At 52.3% G+C, this 18,344-nt stretch overlaps 1 long non-coding RNA gene across 1 annotated transcript; it reads left to right on the forward strand.

The window, feature by feature from the left end:
• Positions 1 to 1,216: 1,216 nt before the first annotated feature.
• Positions 1,217 to 4,441, forward strand: LOC128627433 (uncharacterized). Its single transcript, XR_008391619.1, has 3 exons — positions 1,217 to 1,281; positions 1,552 to 1,609; positions 3,895 to 4,441. It is a non-coding gene; the product is annotated as an uncharacterized LOC128627433 (long non-coding RNA).
• The last annotated feature ends 13,903 nt before the right edge of the window (positions 4,442 to 18,344 follow it).

The raw sequence follows: 18,344 nt of genomic DNA on the forward strand, positions 1-18,344 counted from the left end.
GTAACAGTCTGAAGGCAAAGGATCCAATGAGTGGGCTCTCCCCTGTGGGGAGCTGCCTGAGCCACTGGCCTTCTTTTCTGCACCCCCAGACCCCCACCCTCCCCTTCTTTCTGCAGAGGCCTGGGTGTCCTAAATTTCAAAGCAATGGGCAGCTGGCAGCTCGTCCCAAGCCGATCCCCTGAACCTGTCCCCAACTCCTTCTGTCTGAGTTGCCACTGAGCTAAGGCAGCCCAGCCCAGGCTCTCCTGTTGCTTCTTCTAGGCTAAGCCCTTCCCTGCTTTCCTGCCTGCAGCTGTCATAAATGTATCCACATGGTCACCTGGATGCCCCTTGTGGACATTTCCTGCATGGAGTCAAGAACTCACACACTAGAGCCTGAGTTAGGCAGACCCACTGAAGGCCTGGCTCCTGTCTGGCAACAATGGGCCTGTGCTTGGAAACGCTCTACTTTATCTGACCCGGGATGTTCTATACTGAGGTCTGAGACTGTCATAACTGAAGTATATAGACAAAATGACCCATTAAGCCCCAAATGAGTTGGGGAAAGGGAATGCGGACTAAATTTCCAGAAGAAGAAACACATACCTCTAAGCAAAAAAGTGACAACCTATAAGAACGCCAATTTGAAAAGCAAAGCGTTTCTGTGTTTAGGAACCAAGTTTCTTTGGGAACCTACCGAAAAATAGGAGCCAAGGAGGTCACTGAGGCTGGCTGTACCGGTCTACAGCCTTCGTACCAATGTGGAAGAATTAAGTAAAAAAATATATATATATTTTAACTGAAGAGAGCACAGGGAAGAGCTGGAATGCCATTCACACGATCCCCCCCACTGTCCTCTCTTGTCCAGAGAAACAGTAGGGAGCACATGAAACGGATGTTCTTTTTTCCTAAGAGGCTAGGCACACAGGCAGAGACCCCACTGGCTGCTGCAGTCCAGCACAGTGATGATTCCTACCAGCCGATGGAAAAGAACCTGCCCCAAAGGCCCAGCAATTCCACTTCCCCGGTGCTGTCTGGGGAACCCGCCACAGAAGCAGGAAGTACAGGCTGGCAGGAAAGTTGCCATTGGCTAGTGCTGCTGTCCTCGCTGCGATTGGAGGGTTCTGGGCATGCGCCCGCGGAATCCTCGGACTTCCGGGACAGCGTCCCTGTCAGTTTCCCCGTCAGTTCCCCCAGGAGTACCTGAGTAGGTTTAATGCGAAGTGCAGATTTAAACTATCACTTGAGAAACCAATACCCAGTAGCCCTGGTGCTGCCCAGCAGAAGAGAGTCTGGAACAAGGTCCCTGAGGCGGCTAAGTTAGAGGGGATTGACACTGGTTTGGCCCTGACTTTTCGCCCTCCTGCTGGCCTAGAGCCAACCAACTTCCAAGGGACCTGGGACTTCTGCTTACCTCGCAACCGCTCCGAGGGTGGGCGGGACTAAGGAAGAGGTGTCCTCTGTGTTTTTGTGTAGGGGTTCCTTAGGCTCATCCCTGCATCTTTCGATCATTAGAGTTACGGGGCTGTGGAGTCTGGAGCATTGTCCTCTTATATTTTTGTCTCTTTTTAGTGTTCTGGTGAAATTCGGGGAGAAAAAAAACAGGCCCTGCCTGCCAAGCACGAAGGCGGTAAGTTTCTCTGGGCAGCAGGTGGCAGTGTGGAGCCACTGAGTGTTTTGTCCCCCTCCCTTTGTGCTGGAAAAAACTGGCATACTCAGTCCATTGTCTTGACACAGGCAGTGGCAGGCCTGCTTTTTCTAGTGGCTGGACTGGTGCATTTCCTGGAGTCCCTTACTGAAAACTGGGTGCCTTGGCTCCTTCCTATCCTGTATTCCTGAGTTTGTGAAAGGTCTTCCCATGGGCTTTTATCAGCATACTTTTCAGTTACCTGCTCACTCAAACCTCAGTGTGGACCACTGGGAGGAAGAGAAGAAACAAACCCTAAAACACAGCTTTGTCACCTACTGATGATTATTAGTGGGTGACATTTCTTTATGGGCATTGTTGCCCATAAAGGTGCACTGCACACACAATGAGCTTCATCTTGCAGTGTGAGTTCAACTTCTTTGATTCGAAACTCACGTTTTTAGCATGAGGTAGGTAGCTGTTGTAAAAGTCTCTTGAAAGGCCCTTGCTGCTGTAGCTCGCGGATTGAGGGCTGGCCATTTAATCAAGGTTTGGCCAGCTTGATTGCCAGTATAGGACACATGCCTGGGTTGCAGGGGCGGGTACCTCACAGACCCAGGTAGGCCTGGGAGGAATGGAAAATCACCAAGTGGGAAAACTGCACTTTGGGAAAGTGAAATGTGGGAAGCTGCCTGCAGACCCTACCCAGGAAAAACAGATGCCCTGCTAAGGTTGGGGTCTGGGGTCAGCCTATCTGGCATAACAGGATGCAGCTTTAACTTGAGCCAGACTAGAGGTATCAACAGCAGGGGTCAGCAGAAATAGCTCAGGGCAACCAGCTCTAGCCAATCAGACTCTGACACCCCAAGCAGTTACTCTTGGCCAGTTTTTTTTGTTTTGTTTTGTTTTTTCTTTTTGCGCTTAGAAATCCTGCCTTCGGAACAACTCAGTGAGTCCTAACCTCCTTGGTTGACTCCCCCAACTGCCCCAGGTTGGCTCCACTTTCCCTCTTATTCCCTGATAGTAAACCCTGCTCCTTAGCTCCCTGCATCCGTCTGGTTTTTTGAGGGGCTCCAACCTAACAGTACCCAGAAGGGGGCAAGCCAGAGGCAACCAACGACACATTGATGTTTCTCTCCTGTCGTTCTCCCCACCTTCCCCGCTATCTAAAAACTAGAAACAATAAAAATAAAAGCTGAACAATCATTTCTAGGACTTGAACCATTTTCATTCATTTCTCATTTTAATAGTATACAATCTCAAAGCCTGTAAGTACTATATTTGGCAACTCAGATGGAAACCAGAAATAACCCTTGACTCCTATGTGAACCAGAAATACCAAAGCATAACCTTCCTAAGGACAGCACCTCTGTTTTTCCTTTGGGTTTGTTTAGCTTTGTCTGTTCACCATCTGAAACGCACTCCTTTCATCTGTCCTCCAGCAGCCTTCCTTTCCTGTCCCCATGGTGAGGGCCAGCTGCGCCCTGGCTCCTGTCCAGTGCGCCCCAGAAGTCAGAAGCCCACTGAGATGTGTCCTGTGCACGCACCCCATTATTTTCCCTTCATGCTATAAGAAATTCTTCTTGTTGTCGTCTTTTGGGGAGACAGAAGAGTCATTCTCCAGGATCCTGGCACTCTCACCATGTTTTGCATGTCAGCTTCATATTTAAGATCTTGTGATCATTCTGTACCCACCATACAAACATGCAGATTTCACAGCCGACATGAGCTAACTGATACATCTTCTTCGAACTTGACTGGGCTTATAATGAGCCAAATGTGTCTCCCAGGACTCCCGCCTGGATTTTGAAATATAAGAAATAACGACATGACAAACGTTCTGAGTCCATCTTCGCACACATTTTGGAGAACCTGCCTGGCAGAACCTGCGTATACCTTGACACCCACTGCCTCATCGCTTCCATCAGGGAAACAGGCCGGTGGCCGCCCTGTCCTTCCCGGAGATGCTGAGGGCCAGAGCTGATAATGTGCTCAGCTCAGAGGGGACCTGTATGTCATGCTGTTTGAACACAGTTTTTTATGCTTTGAGAGATGCAGAAGCCTGCCCTATGTTTGACCCCAGGTATTTTCAATTCTCCTTATGGAACATCATCGAAAACAACTCATATAAAGAATTCTAATGGTGTTTAAAATGAGTACTTGAAAATGAGAAAAAAGGATTATAAAACCAAAGGCAAAAAATGAAACCAAAATGATGGTAAGCAGAAGTGAAATAAATTCATGACTCCATGTCTAATTTCCTTTTTTTCTCTTTTCATTCTACTAAGACTACTGCTTCTCAGGACCAACCAGTCCCATCTCCTCAAGCCCTGCAGCCCTGTTCCTGTTCAGCAGGAACACCCCAAGCTGTGGTCAGGACAGAAGACCAGGAGACAGGCTGCTCCTTCAACTCCCTGCAGGGATACATTCTCACTCAGCTCCTGAACCTGGTGCATCACCCCTGGCCTTCCCTCTGGGAAAAGAACTGGCTGGTGAGGAAAGTGATGTGGGAAGCTTTGAAAAGCCTTTGCTCACCCAAAACCCCAGGCGCCCTGGGACAGTGATAAGGCCGTCTGGGAAAAGCAAATAGCAGGATAGTCACAAGGACTGGGGCTAGCACCCCCCCACCCCCATAGAATTAATTTTCACATTTAGCCTTTGTACTCTGCTTCTGCCCCGTAGATAGAACTAATTACCGCATTCCGCTTCTGTATCCCGCTTTGCTCTGTAGAGAGGAAGACCCAGTAGGCTATATAAACCCCAAGAATCCTTTGTTCAGGGCTCAGAATTTGTAGACTGACTCCTGTGGGCCTGTGCACGTTAATAAACCTCGTAGTCCAGAATCCCTCGGTGTCTGGTCACTTCCTTTTCCTATAACAAAAGGACTTCACCTCATCCCGGAGTTCATCTTGTCTAAGAGAGGAAAGGCCTTTTACAACACACCCTAGCTTTTCTGGCTTCAAGCCCCATGTTCTTAATTTCCTTTTGCACTTCTCATCTGTGAGGGAGGGGATCATGTCTGAAGGTGCAGATAACTACACTACCTGGCAGAGAAGGTGTCTGTGCTGAATGGCACCACGCAACCTACAGAGGCCTCAGACACGTGTTACACTCAGGACACCTCAGGCACAGAGACTTTGTGGCAGCACAGAGCACGAGATGTGGAATCATAGCTGAGGCGCTAGACACTGTCCCTGCATCCCTCCATGGAAAAAAAAAAAACGGTGTCTCTCCCTATGTAATATACCTACAAGCGTGCTGTTATTTAGTCCCTGTAGGAAAGTCTAACTTGTTATCTGGAAAATATATTTCATGGACAACTCACAGTTTTACAGAGCTTGTTTCTTCGGGGCAAGAGGGGGAGGTCACAGTCCATACAGGTATAGAACTTGGCACAGACCAGTGTTTTGAATAAGAGAGGAAAACCACTTCAGCTTGACACGAGAGGAAAGTTTCTCCTCCAAATAACCTTTTCAGGACACCAAGTGCAGGTGGCGTCACCCGAGAGCACCGGGCCCTCAGCTTGCAGCTCACACTGAGTGCCTGCCCCTCCTGAGGGTGGCCCAGTGCCTCCTGTTTATGCTGTCACTCAGCTCCAGTCTCCCTCTCGGGTGCTCTGCAGTCAGCACAGAGGACAACCTAGAGATCACCTGCACCAGGGCATAGCCAAGCGGTGGTCCTCCAGGAAAGACAAACGATTCCTGGAATGAATCCCTGTACAGAGCAGGACAGAAAGGACTTTCTGAACTGGGAGCAGGGCCTCTCCTACCTCCCATTCCTAGATGCACCCTCCTGTTCACCAGTAACTTAGCTGGAACCCCCTTCCTGAAAGCCAGGAGGCGGCAGGCCCAGAAAGCAGAGAATCTCAGAGAGCAGAGAGCAGAAGGCTGGCAGAGCCGGGGCAGGGAGGGAGTTCTCTGGAGCCCTGGTCCTGGTCCCCAGGGCGCCTACAGGGAGAAAATGGGGGCGGGGGGAGACCTTCATGTCCAATCTATGGATGCCTTTAAGCGTAAAGAAGTTGTAGCTCTACATGAGTTCAGATTACCTGTATCCACTACTTTTTAGAAGAAACTTTGGGTAAGAAACATGGGACGTGTTGGCAGGGATGCGAGGCCTGCCTAAGTGGCGTCAGCACCATTGGCTGGACTTGGGGAGAGAAAGGCCATGGCAGTTGGATGGGCGGGTTCACACACAACACCCACCCTCAGATGGCTGTCACTGGGCCCCTTCCTGCATGTTTGGTGTATTATTTTTTTCAGACCCTGCCTGGCAGTGCCTGAGGCCAATTAGTTGTCCAAGGTAGCAGGCCAGGGTGACTGTGGCTTTCAACCACTGGACCAAATCACCTTAGCAAGGATGCTTTGCAGAATCAAGGTTCTATGCAGTGACCCTGCTGCAAGGCAGGGTCCTACTGGCAAGACTCCCACAGTTCCCCTCAAGGTCAGTTTTGGGCCATGGTGGGACAGGACAGGGAGGACCTTGGAAGATGCCTTGGCAAGGGGAGCAGGGAAACTGAGGCAGGTGGCTGAACACACTGGCCAAGCAAGGAAGAGCCAGGTGCAAAAGGTGACCAGGGTCGGAGGCCCCAGTGCCTGGAGGGGCCACAGCTGAGAAAAGAGGGACCTGGCCCCCCAGGGTAACCTCTCCTCCCTGGAGATAACAGTCCAGCCTGAGTTCTACTTCAGCACCTGGCCCCCAAAAGCAGCCAAACCAGATGGTAATGTTAGAATCCACTACAGCGACTAACGGCCCCCTGACCTGTCTCTCACCAATCAGTGGAGGGGGCCCCACTGACCCCCACCCTGCAAGGGCACACCTGGGGACCTGGTGCAGACTACTGAGTCCTCCCCTAGGATTCCTGCCTGGGAGACAGAGGTAACAGCCTGAAGACGAAGGATCCAGTGGTTGGGCTCTCCCTGTGGGGAGCAACCTGAGCCACTGCCTTTCCTTTCTACACCTCTGTACACCCCCCCTTCTTTCTGCACAGGCCTGAATGCCCTAAACTCCATGCCAATGGGTAGCTGGCAGCTTTGTCCCAAGCTCATCCCCTGAACCTGTCCCCAACTCCCCGTTCTGTCTGAGTTGCCACTGAGCTAAGGCAGCCCAGCCCAGGCTCTCCTGTTGCTTCTTCTAGGCTAAGCCCTTCCCTGTTTCCCTGCCTGCAGCTGTCATAAATGTATCCGCATGATCACCTGGATGCCCCTTGTGGACTTTTCCTGCAGGGAGTCAAGAACTCACACACTAGAGCCTGTGTTACGGAGACCCAGGGAGGGCCTGGCCCGTGTTCAACAATGGGTCTGTGCTTTGAGACACTCTACCTTGTCTGTCCCTCCATATTCTAGAATGTGGTGAGACTGCCATTGTTGCAGAAAGTCACTCACACTCAGTTAGGATGGTGGAGCACTGTTTGTTACACTTGGGCTCAGAGGAGGCAGTCTCCAAATTATAAGCCCCATTCTGCAGGTTGGTCTTACTTTTAAAAGGCGTCAGCAGGTTACAGAAGCAAGATGGGGTTAGATATTTGCTTATTGGGGTGCACACTGTTCGGGGTGGGGCAAGCGCACTCTGTCTTACTAAAATGCTGCAAAAACAACTTAAAAATGATATTTCCTTGTCCCTATCCTGCTTCCCCATAACTGAGGTATATAGACATAATGGCCCAGGAAACCTCAAATGCGTTGGAAAAGGCCATGTGGAGCCAGTTTTGAGAAGCAGAAATACTTACTGCTAAGCAAGGTAAATGGCAATGTCTAACAAAGGCAATTTGAAAAGTAGAGTTTGTGTGTTGGATGCAATTTTTCACTAGGAAGAGAGTGAAACAATGGGGGAAGGTGGTTTTAGAGTGAGCAGAGGTTCACGGCCATCTGCCAATGAGAAAAAAGAGTCAGTTCCTTTTTTTCATTGAAGGAAGGGCGGGGGGAGAAATGGTGTCGTACTTTTACGATGCACTACTGCCCTCTGCTGTTCAGAGAAACAGAAAGCTGCAAGCTGAAGGAATGTTTTTTTCTTTTGAGATGGCGGAAAGAGAAGTCAGTGGATCCCTGGAGTCCAGCAGGGTGATAATTTGAATCGGGGGGGGGGGGAAAAAAAAGCAGCAGCCCCAACGGCCCCAACCAGGCCTCTTCCCTGTTGCTCTCTTAGGAACCGACCACAGGCACCAAAGTGCAGGCTGGAAGGAGAGTTGTTTTCCTAGTGGTTCTGCCCTGTCCGCCATTGGCGGGTTGTGGGCATGCGTGCTGGAGCTCTGAGGCGCCATTTTCCCTGCCAGTCTCCGTGGGAGCGTCTGTGCGTGTTTAGTCCCAGGTGTGACTACAAAGTATCACCGGCTGGACGGAAACCCTGTAGCCACGGTGCTGCCAGGCCCAAGACAGTTTGGACAGTGTCCCCGAGCAGACTGCTAATGAGGCTGGCTCGGACACTGGCGGGGCCCTCACTTTTCCTCCAGTTGGTGAACCTGGGACGTCCCCCAGTTTTGCTATGGGTCCAAGAGGGCGAATGAGCAAGAGGTCGCGGTGGCGTTTCTGAGTAGGGGTTCCTTGGGGTAGTCCCTGCATCTTAAGACCATCGGTGTCTTCGGATTTGTTGACTGGATATCGCTCCTGTGTTTTTGCATTAGTTTTAGTTTTAGTTTTGAATATTGGATGAAAAAACTGTGTGGTGACTACGAAAATGGCGCCTACCAGTTTCTCTGGTCGGCAGGTGGCAGTGTGGAGCCACCAACTCTTTTCTTCCCCCGCCCTTTGTGCTGGAAAAAACTACTTGGAGACATTTGCTATATTTGGTCAATTGTCTTGGCAGGCCAGTTCCTCCCCCGGGGCTGAACTGCTCCAGTCGCTGGAGTCACTCCCGAAAACGGGGTGCCTTGGGTACCTGGTCAGTCAAACCTCAGTGTGTGTGTGTGGGGGGGAGGGGGGGGGGGAGAAAAAGTGATCTAAAGCAGTTTTGTCACCCACCCATGATTATTATGGGTGTGTGCTGTATTTCTTTCTGGGTCTTCCAGCCCATAGAGGTGCGCTCTCTGTACACACAATGAGCTTCATCTTGCAGTGAGTTCAACTGCTTGTTAGAAACTTAGGTTTCTAGTGTGAGGTAGCTGTTGTAAAAATCTCTTGAAAAGAGTTCGATGCTTTTCAATCCTTTCTCTTTTTAATAGTGTACGTAGACTTAAAGACTGTAAGTACTATATTTGATAACTGGGGCAGAAAGCAGAAATAACCCCTGACTCCTCTTTGAAAGGAAATACCAAACCTTCACCTTTCTGAGGAGAGTGCCTCTGTCTTTGCTTTGTTTTGTTTAACATCTGAGATGCACTCGTTTTGTCTGTCCTGCAGCAGCCTTCCTTTCTTGTCCCCATGGTGAGGGTCAGCTGCTGTCTGGTTCCTGTGCCCTGGGCCCCAAAAGTCGAAGCCCCACTGAGATGGGTCCTGTGTCCGCCCTCCATTATTTTGCCCAAGGCTACAACAAAAATTCTTCGTATTGTAGTTCTGGGAATACAGAAGACTAACAATCTGAGACCCTGGCACTCTCAACCTGTTTTGCTTGTCACCTTCATTTTAAGTCCTTGTGATATCTGCACCCAATAGAGAATTGTGCAGTTTTCACGGTTGACATAAGCTTGTTTATATGTCTTCTCCAAACTCAACTTGGTTTATAATACGCCAAATGTGTGTCCCACTACTCCTACCGAGTTTTTGAAATATAAGAAATAACGATATGACAAACGTTCTGGAGTCCATCTTCGCACACATTTTGGAGAACCTGCCTGGCACAGAAGCCTACACCTTGACACCCACTGCCTCACTGCTTCCATCAGGGATACAGGCCGGTGGCCGCCCTGTCCTTCCCAGAGATGCTGAGGGCCAGAGCTGATAATGTGCTCAACTAGAGGTGACCTGTATGTCATGCTGTTTGAACACAGGTTTTTATGCCTTGTGAGATGCAGTAGCCTTGCCTATGGTTGGTCCGGGTTATTTTTCACCCTCCTCATGGGACATCATGGATAAGAATTCATATAAGGAGTTCTAATGATTTTTAAAACAAGTCCTTGAAAAAATAAATTAAAAAGGAGAAAAGAGAATTATAAAACCAAAGCAGAGAACAGAAGCAAAATGATGGTAGGGAGAAGTAAAACTAATTCACGACTCCACATCTAATTTGCCTTTTTCTCTTTTCATTCTACTAAGACTACTGCTTCTCAGGACCAACCAGTCCCATCTCCTCAAGCCCTGCAGCCCTGTTCCTGTTCAGCAGGATCACCCCGAGCTGTGGTCAGGACAGAAGACCAGGAGACAGGCTGCTCCTTCAACTCCCTGCAGGGGTCCTTTCTCACTCAGCTCCTGAACCTGGTGCATCACCCCTGGCCTTCCCTCTGGGAAAAGAACTGGCGGGTGAGGAAAGGACTTCACCTCGTCCAGGAGTTCATCTTGTCTAACAGAGGACAGGCCCTTTGCAATACACCCTAGCTTTCCTGCCTTTAAGCCCCCGTGTTCTTAATTTCTGTTTCTATCCCCCCCCCCACTGTACCTTCTTCCTCTCCTCTATAACCCTCAAAAGGTAACAAACGACCAGGCATAGAAGCACAGCTCTCAGAGAGCTCTCTGACAGCTGTAAGGAGGAGACTGCAGGCACCAAGGACCAGAGCAAGAGGCAGGAACAAGTTGAGTCAGTTCCCAGCCATCCCCACCACACATCTGTGATGGTTAAAAGCCTCTGAAACCTGAAGGACTCCACAGTCACTGACCTGCCTCCCCCTTTCCCTGAACGTGGGCGTCTCACCTGCTTTTCCTATGCGTGTACTTCTCACCTTCCCCCGGACGACATCCAACTGCTTCTGCTCAGAGGGTTCCTTGGTCTAAAGAAGACAATCAGTAGTTGAGTGAAGCCACCCAACTTCAACCAATAATATGACCCAATTTTCTGGCACCCACAGCAGAGTCCTGCAGGTTCCCGAGGAAGAGCTACAGTCACCCCTGGGGTCTGCACACACACTCCAAGGCAAGGACCAGTGTTCTGATAAGGAGATTCCAGGGAGACCTCTCCCGAGACACCACAGGGTTCATGTCCTCAGACAGCCTTAGCAGTGCTCTCTCGAGGTAGCCATTGGCGTTCTCACGTGTAGGAGGGCATCATGTTTGAAAGTGCGGATAACCACACTACCTGCCAGAGAAGGGTGTCTGTGCCGAATGGCACCAGGCAACCTACAGAGGCCTGAGTGGATGGAGTACCTGATGTGTTATACTCAGGACCCCTCAGCCACATGGCATTTGGGCAGCACAGGGCACCGAGGTGTGGAATCATAGCTGGGGGCGCTAGACACTCTCCCTACATCCCTGGATGGAAAGAAAGGTGTCTCTGCCTATGTAATACACCTGCAAGCGTGCCACTACTTGGCCCGTGTAGGAAAGTCTGACTTGCTGTTGGGAACCGCTCTGCCTGGTTTCAGGAGTTGCAACTGCTCCCCATGACTAAGGCTGAGTGAGGCGACCTCTGGACAGTGAGCCACTAAGGAGACAAAAGTTATCTCTGGCAGCTGGGCTGCTTCTGCTTCATCCCCTGCCCCCAATGCTTGGTCTGTTAGTCAGAGACGGGTCCCTCAGAGGAGGGACACCCTAAGCTAGACACGATCACTTGGGAGGCCATCAAGGAAGGACTCCGGGCCTGCAACAAAGAGGGAGTGATGGACCCTTGCCCCAGGTATTCTGACAGAGCCTGAGTCCCCATTTCCATCTGGGAGAAGCGCTTCCTGGCACGAATTCACATCAACCCCAAAACCTATGACTGGGAAGGCAGTGTAGCACTCTGTGGGCTAGAGTGGGACCCAGGGTGATCGGGCATAAGAAAGAGTTCCTAAGGTCCCGTGAAGCCTGCTTTGCTAAGAGTGCTTACCTCCATATGATTCGGGTCCAGGCAGGAAATGAGTATGTCTCCCAAAGTTTCTGCAACCCCCCTTACCTGACAGACACTGACTCAGACTAAGCCTTCGGATTTCTGTGAAGTGTTATCTACTGTTTGATGGTTTCCCCCTGACATTGATTAACGAGCTTTCCCATGTTTCTGTGTGTTCTGAACCTAATAAAAGCCGTTGAAGACGAGGTTCTTGGTCCTTCTCCTGTGTGAGATTGACCACCTCCCCTCCCCAAGCACATCATGTCTTGGTAGTTTTCCTTTCATTTGTGGCGGATGGGAGGACTTGCGGGCAAACTTGCCTCCAGAACTTGCTATCTGAGAAATATATTTCATGGACAACTCACAGTTTTATAGAGCTTGTTTCTTCGGAGGAAGGGGGAGGTCACAGTCCATGCAGGTAAAGAGCTCAGGGAACAGGCCACTCTTTTGAATAAGGGAGCAAAACTACATAAAAAGAGGAAAGTTTCTCCTCCAAATAACCTTTTCAGGACACCAAGTGCAGGTGGCGTCACCCGCGTCACCCGAGACACTGGGCCCTCAGCTTGCAGCTCACACTCAGTGCCTGGCCCTCCTGAGGGTGGCCCAGTGCCTCCCTGTTTATGCTGTCACTCCGCTCTGGGCTCCCTCTCGGGTGGTCTGCAGTCAGCCCAGAGGACAACCTAGAGATCACCTGCACCAGGGCATAGCCAAGTGGTGGTCCTCCAGGAAAGACAAACGATTCCTGGAATGAATCCCTGTCCGAGCAGGACAGAAAAGGACTTTCTGTACTGGGAGCAGGGGCCTCTTGCACCTCCCATTCCTAGATGCACCCTCCTGTTCACCAGTAACTTAGCTGGAACCCCCTTCCTGAAAGCCAGGAGGCGGCAGGCCCAGAAAGCAGAGAATCTCAGAGAGCAGAGAGCAGAAGGCTGGCAGAGCCGGGGCAGGGAGGGAGTTCTCTGGAGCCCTGGTCCAGGTCCCCAGGGGGCCTACAGGGAGAAAATGGGGGCGGGGGGAGACCTTCATGTCCAATCAATAGATGCCTTTAAGTGTAAAGAAGTTGTAGCGCTACATGAGTTCACATTACCTGCATCCACTACTTTTTAGAAGAAACTTTGGGTAAGAAATGTGGGACTTGTTGGCAGGGATGTGAGGCCTGCCTAAGTGGCGGCAGCACCACTTAGCTGGACTTGGGGAGAGAAAGGCCATGGCAGTTGGATGGGCGGGTTCACACACACCTCTCACCCTCAGATGGCTGTCACTGGGCCCCTTTGTATGTGTTCAGTGTATTAGTTTTTTACAGACCCTCCCTGGCAGTGCCTGAGCCAAATTAGTTGTGCAAGGGTAGCAGGCCAGGGTGACTGTGGCTTTTAACCACTGGACCAAATCACCTTAGGCTGCATTGCAGAATCGAGGTTCTTTGCAGTGACCCTGCTGTAAGGCAGGGCCCTACTGGAAAGACTCCCACAGTTCCCCCTCATGGTCAATTTTGGGCCATGGTTGGACAGGACAGTTAGGACCTAGGAAGATGCCTTGGCAAGGGGAGCAGGGAAACTGAGGCAGGTGGCTGAACACACTGGCCAAGTAATGTACTGCCAGGTGCAGAAGGCGACCAGGGTTGGAGGCCCCAGTGCCTGCAGGGGCCACAGCTGGGAAAAGAAGGACCTGGTCCCCCAGGGTAACCTCTCCTCCCTGGAGAGCACAGTCAGGCCTAGGTTCCATTTCAGCTCCTGGCCCCCAAAAGCAGCCAAACCAGCTGGTGATGTCAGAACCCACTGCAGTGACTAAAAACCCCCCTTACCTGTCATTGACCAATCAGTGGAGGGGGTCCCCACTGACCCCCACCCTCCCCTTCTTGCTGCACAGGCCTGGGTGTCCTAAAGTCCAAGGCAATGATCAGCTGGCAGCTTGTCCCAAGCCAATCCCCTGAACCTGACCCCAACTCCCCCTTCTGCCTGACTTGCCACTGACCTAAGGGAGCCCTGCTGAGGCTCTCCCTGTTGCTTCTCCTAAGCCAGAGGCGTCAAAAGCATCTTCACCAGGGGCCACAGCAGCCTCCTTGTTGCCTTCAAACTGTTGAAATCATTTGAGGACCATATACATGTACGTATTTCTTAACTGTTAAGGGGTGGAAATTACACCAGCCCTTTGGGCAACTGCAAGGCTGATATGGCCCCCTGCGGAAATGAGTTTGACATCCCTGTTCAGGGCCAAGCCCTTCCCTGTTTCCCTGTCCGCAGGTGCAATAAATATATCCACACAGTCACCTGCTTTGGCATTGCGGATCTTCCTGAAGGGAGTCGAACTCACACACTAGAGCCTGTGTTAGGAAGACCTAGTGAGGGCCAAGCCCCTGTCCCGAAAGAATGGGCGTGTGCTGGGAAACACTCTACTTTATCTATCCCTCCATTTTCTATAATGAGGTCTGAGTCACTGTCATAACTGAACTATATAGACAGAATGGACCATCAAACACCAAATGAGCCAGAGAAAGACACCCTGGACGCAATTCAGACAAGCCGAAGTACAGGTTGCTAAGCCACCGAGGCGGCTACGTAGAAGCAAAGGCAACTTGAAAAGCAAAGCGTTTTTGTGTGTAGAATCCAATTTCCACAGAGAACCTAATGAGAAAAAGCAGGGGTCCAGGTGGCCAGTGAGCCTACACAGGCCCCCAGCCTAACTACCTATTAGGTAAAAGAGTCAGGTTCGTTTTTTTCAAGCCGAAAGGGCGGGGGAGAGAGGATGTAGCCTATTCACGGTGCACCACTGCCCCCTGCTGCCTAGAGAAACAGAAAGGAAACGATATGGTTTCCCTCTGAGGCTCAGGTGGGATCAGAGGCTCCAGTGGCTGCCGCAGTCAAATGCAGTGATGGGGAGTTATCAGCGAAAGGACAAAAACCTGCGCAAAAGCCCCAGCAAGGACATTTCCCAAAAATGCCCGAAGAAGTGGAGCAGGAACCGGAAATTCAGACGGGCCTGAAAGTTGCCTCCCATGACTTGGACTTCCCTTCCTGTGATTGGCAACTTGGTGAGCATGCGTATTGCAGCCACGTAAAGCTTCCGCCCGTATCCTTGCCAGTACCCCTCCTCCAAGCCTGTCTGTGCGTTTAGTCCCAGATAGAACTACAGACCAGCAGGTGAGGGAGTCAAACACTTGTAGCCCTGGTGCTGTGGACTCACTTCCTCATCGTCCCCCACCAGTACCTGTAACACGCCGTTCTTCTCTCACCCCCCAAGCCCCGCCCCCCACCCAGCGCTCCACCCATAGGTCTTGAACAAGGTTCCTGTTGCATTTTCTCCCAAGGTCCTTACTCTCGGGAACCATCCCCCGTGACCTCAGGGCCCATGAGCCTGACCCTGTCCCCATGGAGCCTCCACCTTCTCAGGTATATTCTTCCCTTCCTCTCCACCCTGCGTCCCCATGCCCAAGCTCATGCCCGGCCATCAGGGAGAGGGCACCCCTCCATGATAGTGGTTTCTGGCATTCTCCTCTATCACCACCTCAACACCAGGGCTAGCTCCTCCAGCACCCCTTCCTCTGAGGCAGGGCTGTCAAACCCATTTTCGCTGGGGACCACTTCAGCCTTGCGGTTGCCTTCACAGGGCGGAAGTAATTTTAGGACTGTGTACATGGAACTGTTTTTGAACTGTTAAGGAGTGGAAATGACATTTGGCCCTTTGGAGGTAACCACCAGGCTGAAGAGGCCCCCGGTGAGAATGAGTTTGCCGCCCCTGCTCTAAAGGTCTCCCCTTAGACAGCCTTCAAGCTCATAGGTCCCTGGTGTGGACCCCACAGCCTGCTCACTCCCCACAGGGCCCCTTCTTACACAGCCACGCCCAGGCCATCAAATCCCCTCGAACACACCTGTCTGCCTCCTGTCTACCCGCCTGCTCCACGCTCTCTCGTTGTGCCCCAGGAGAGAAGAGGTCCCAGGCTAGAGCACTCATGACGACAATGTCAGACTTCCCTGTCTCCTAAACCCCTAAGTAGAAGAGCATGGATTCTCACTTTCACCCAACACCACTGTCTTCCCTCACCAGCCACCCTCTGGCAATCCAGTGAGCTTTCCTAATAAAGTATGCAGAACACAGAAGCAAAGAGGTAGGGCTCCCCGCTGCTTCCCAAGCCCAGTGGCCCCGTTTCTCCCCCTGACATTCCTGCTGGCCCTGGGCATGGCCCCTTGGCGTCTGCAGCCAGCCCTCACCTGTGCTCAGCATCCCTGGCCTTCCACCTGCTCAGGGACTGTGCTCCTGCACTTAGCAGTAGTCTCCTGAAATATCGCCTGCTCTTTGCACAGGGGACCACCCCACACCAAATAGGGAAACCGCAACCCCCTTGCCACGGGGGCATCTGCAGCTACTGGCACGTGAGTGGATGGTTTGCAAAGCGACATTGCTTCAACTTGTCCACAGACCCTTTTGCTCCTCAGTCCACTCGAGTAGGCCTTTGTTCCCAGCACAGGTGAGGGCAGTGAGGAGCAGGCATTCCCAGGGGCCGGTAGAGGTGCCAGGGCAAAACCAGGTAGACTGGATATGTGACTCCAAGGAGTCACACACCTCATAGGGCCTATCTTCTCCAGTGCAGTGGACGGGGGCCGCTAGGGGAGGAAGTTAGTGGTGTAAGTAGGATGAGCGGGAAGGTGAGAGGTGATGTTCCTGTGGTCATGGATTTAAGAGAAATAACTCAATACAGTTCAATGTTTCTGTTGTCAAGGCTCAGGTCCTCACACACAGGCAAGGGCCGAGTCCCTTAGTGGAGCACAGCAGGACTGCATGGAGCAGAGGAGAGGAAGGAAGAAGAGAGGTGTGTGGGGAATAGGGTGGGGGCTGTAATGATAGACGTGGGTAGGCTATGTATGGACAGGCCTGGTGGATGGTAAGGCTAGGGGGTCCATCGGGGGTGGGGGCCCCCAAGAGGTTGAAGGGTGTTTAAGCTGAGGGACTGGAAAGAGGGGTTGGTCTCCAGGGGACAGTGCTGAGGTGCTGGCAGAGAGGAGTGCTGGAAAGGACATCAAGGGCCGCAGGTGGTGTCCCGACATTGAAGGCATAAGGTCAGGCAGGGTGACTGTCGTCAGGTGATCCGGAGGAGAAAGAATGTGAGCCTGGAGAGGCTCCTTGAGGGCCGGGCAGGCTGTGCGCCTGATGTCACCAGGAGGTTTCTCCAGGATGGAGGCTGACAGCAGATACGTGGTTGTGCCAATGGCCCAGGGGTTCCAGCCATTGGCCCCAGGTGTTCAGAGGCTAAGGCAGGCACAGGGTGACCAGGGAGCTGGAACAGGCCGCACACGTGGGCTGTGGCAAGCTAGTGGTCAAAAGGACCCTGGACAGCACAGGCCCGGCCCAGCAGCGCACAGTCTGGAACAGGGTCCCCCAGGAGACTGGTGGGTAAGTGAGGTGCCCTGGGATGATGTGCGGGCCTCTCACTTTTTCATGCACCCAGCGTCTAGAGCAAACCACTAGCAAGGCAGCCTCAGTTCTGTGGGGCGGGGTCTGGGGTCTGGGACTTCCGCTAAGGTTGCCAGGGTTCTGAGGGCGGGACTAGGGGGAGAGGTGGGAGTTGGCTGGGGGAGCGGTTCCCTGGCCCTTGCCTGTATTCTGAGCACAGCTATCGTTGGTGTGGTTGTTGGGAATTGATGTTTTTTGTGTTGGTTTTATTGAAGTTTGGGGGGGTGTGGGAAGGGACGGGTATGAACAGCCAAGAAAGGGCGAGTTTCCCTGGTCGGCAGATGGCACTGTGGAAGTGACCGTTCTTTGTCTCCCCTTGTTCTTTGTGCTGCAAAAAAAGGTTTGCAGCTCTTCTGGTACTGGGTCTGGCTGGGCACAGGAGTGGCCGACCTGTGCCCCAAGTGTGGTTGGAACTGCTCTATTCATTGGGTCCCTTCCGAAAAACTGGGTACCTTGCCTCTTTTACATCTCGTAGCATTGGCAGATGTGTCTGTGGATTGCTGCAGCCCCTTCCCCACATGGGAGTCCGCAGCTACTGGCACATGCATGGATGGGTGTCAAACAAAATTGCTTCAACCTCTCCGGATTTGCTCTCAGTCCCCTGGAGCAGGGTTTTCAGTGCCCAGGCACAACTGCGCAAGATTGGCCCACTCAGCCACCAACGTTCAACCCCTATCACCGGATGGCACCCTCCCTTCCTAGGCTCATATGGGCAAGGGCCAGGCAGCTCTGTTTCCCACTCCTTCGTCTAGCCCTCCACTTCTTCCTCCTTCTGAGCAGGAAGGGCTTGTGACAACATATTGTCACTCCTTTCGGCCCAGAATTCGCACAGGTCCCATGACCTGGACAGACTGTGGGACACTGGAGTGCACATGCAAGACACAGCACAGAAACGCGCGTCTGTCCCAGTCCCAGGGGGAGGGACCTTCGGAAGCAGAGGCTGGCAGAGGGTCAGACACCTCCGGGAAGGGAGGAGTGCAGACGTAGGACAGCTCCACGTGAAGGAGGGTCCGACCATCCCCACGGGGACACTGAGGAGGGAGTTGCTGGCGGGAGCCAGCAGAGTCTCTGGGGCGGAGGGATGGTGAGTTAGGAATAGGCTTGTGGAGCTGGTCTGTTCCGCCCAGGAGACCCCCAGGGGACCACTCCTCCAAGGGGGATGTAGACAGTCACTGGCCAGAGGTGGGGGCTCCTGAGGGGACTGAGAGGCAAGGGCCATGACCTGCAGCCAGGCTGTGCAGGGGGCAGCCTGCCCAGGTGTGGAAGGCAGCGTGGAGGCAGGTCTACAGGGGTCAGGTGCAGGTACCTGAGCTCAGGTCAGCCAGGGATCACCCGCTCCGAGGTGAGTGTCAGAAATGGTAAAACTACACAGCACTGAAGAAAGAAATCAGGGAAGACGCAAACAAAT

Source organism: Artibeus jamaicensis, unplaced genomic scaffold, assembly GCF_021234435.1.
Source record: "Artibeus jamaicensis isolate MK-2021 breed Jamaican fruit bat unplaced genomic scaffold, CSHL_Jam_final contig_392, whole genome shotgun sequence".
Classification (NCBI taxonomy): domain Eukaryota; kingdom Metazoa; phylum Chordata; class Mammalia; order Chiroptera; family Phyllostomidae; genus Artibeus; species Artibeus jamaicensis.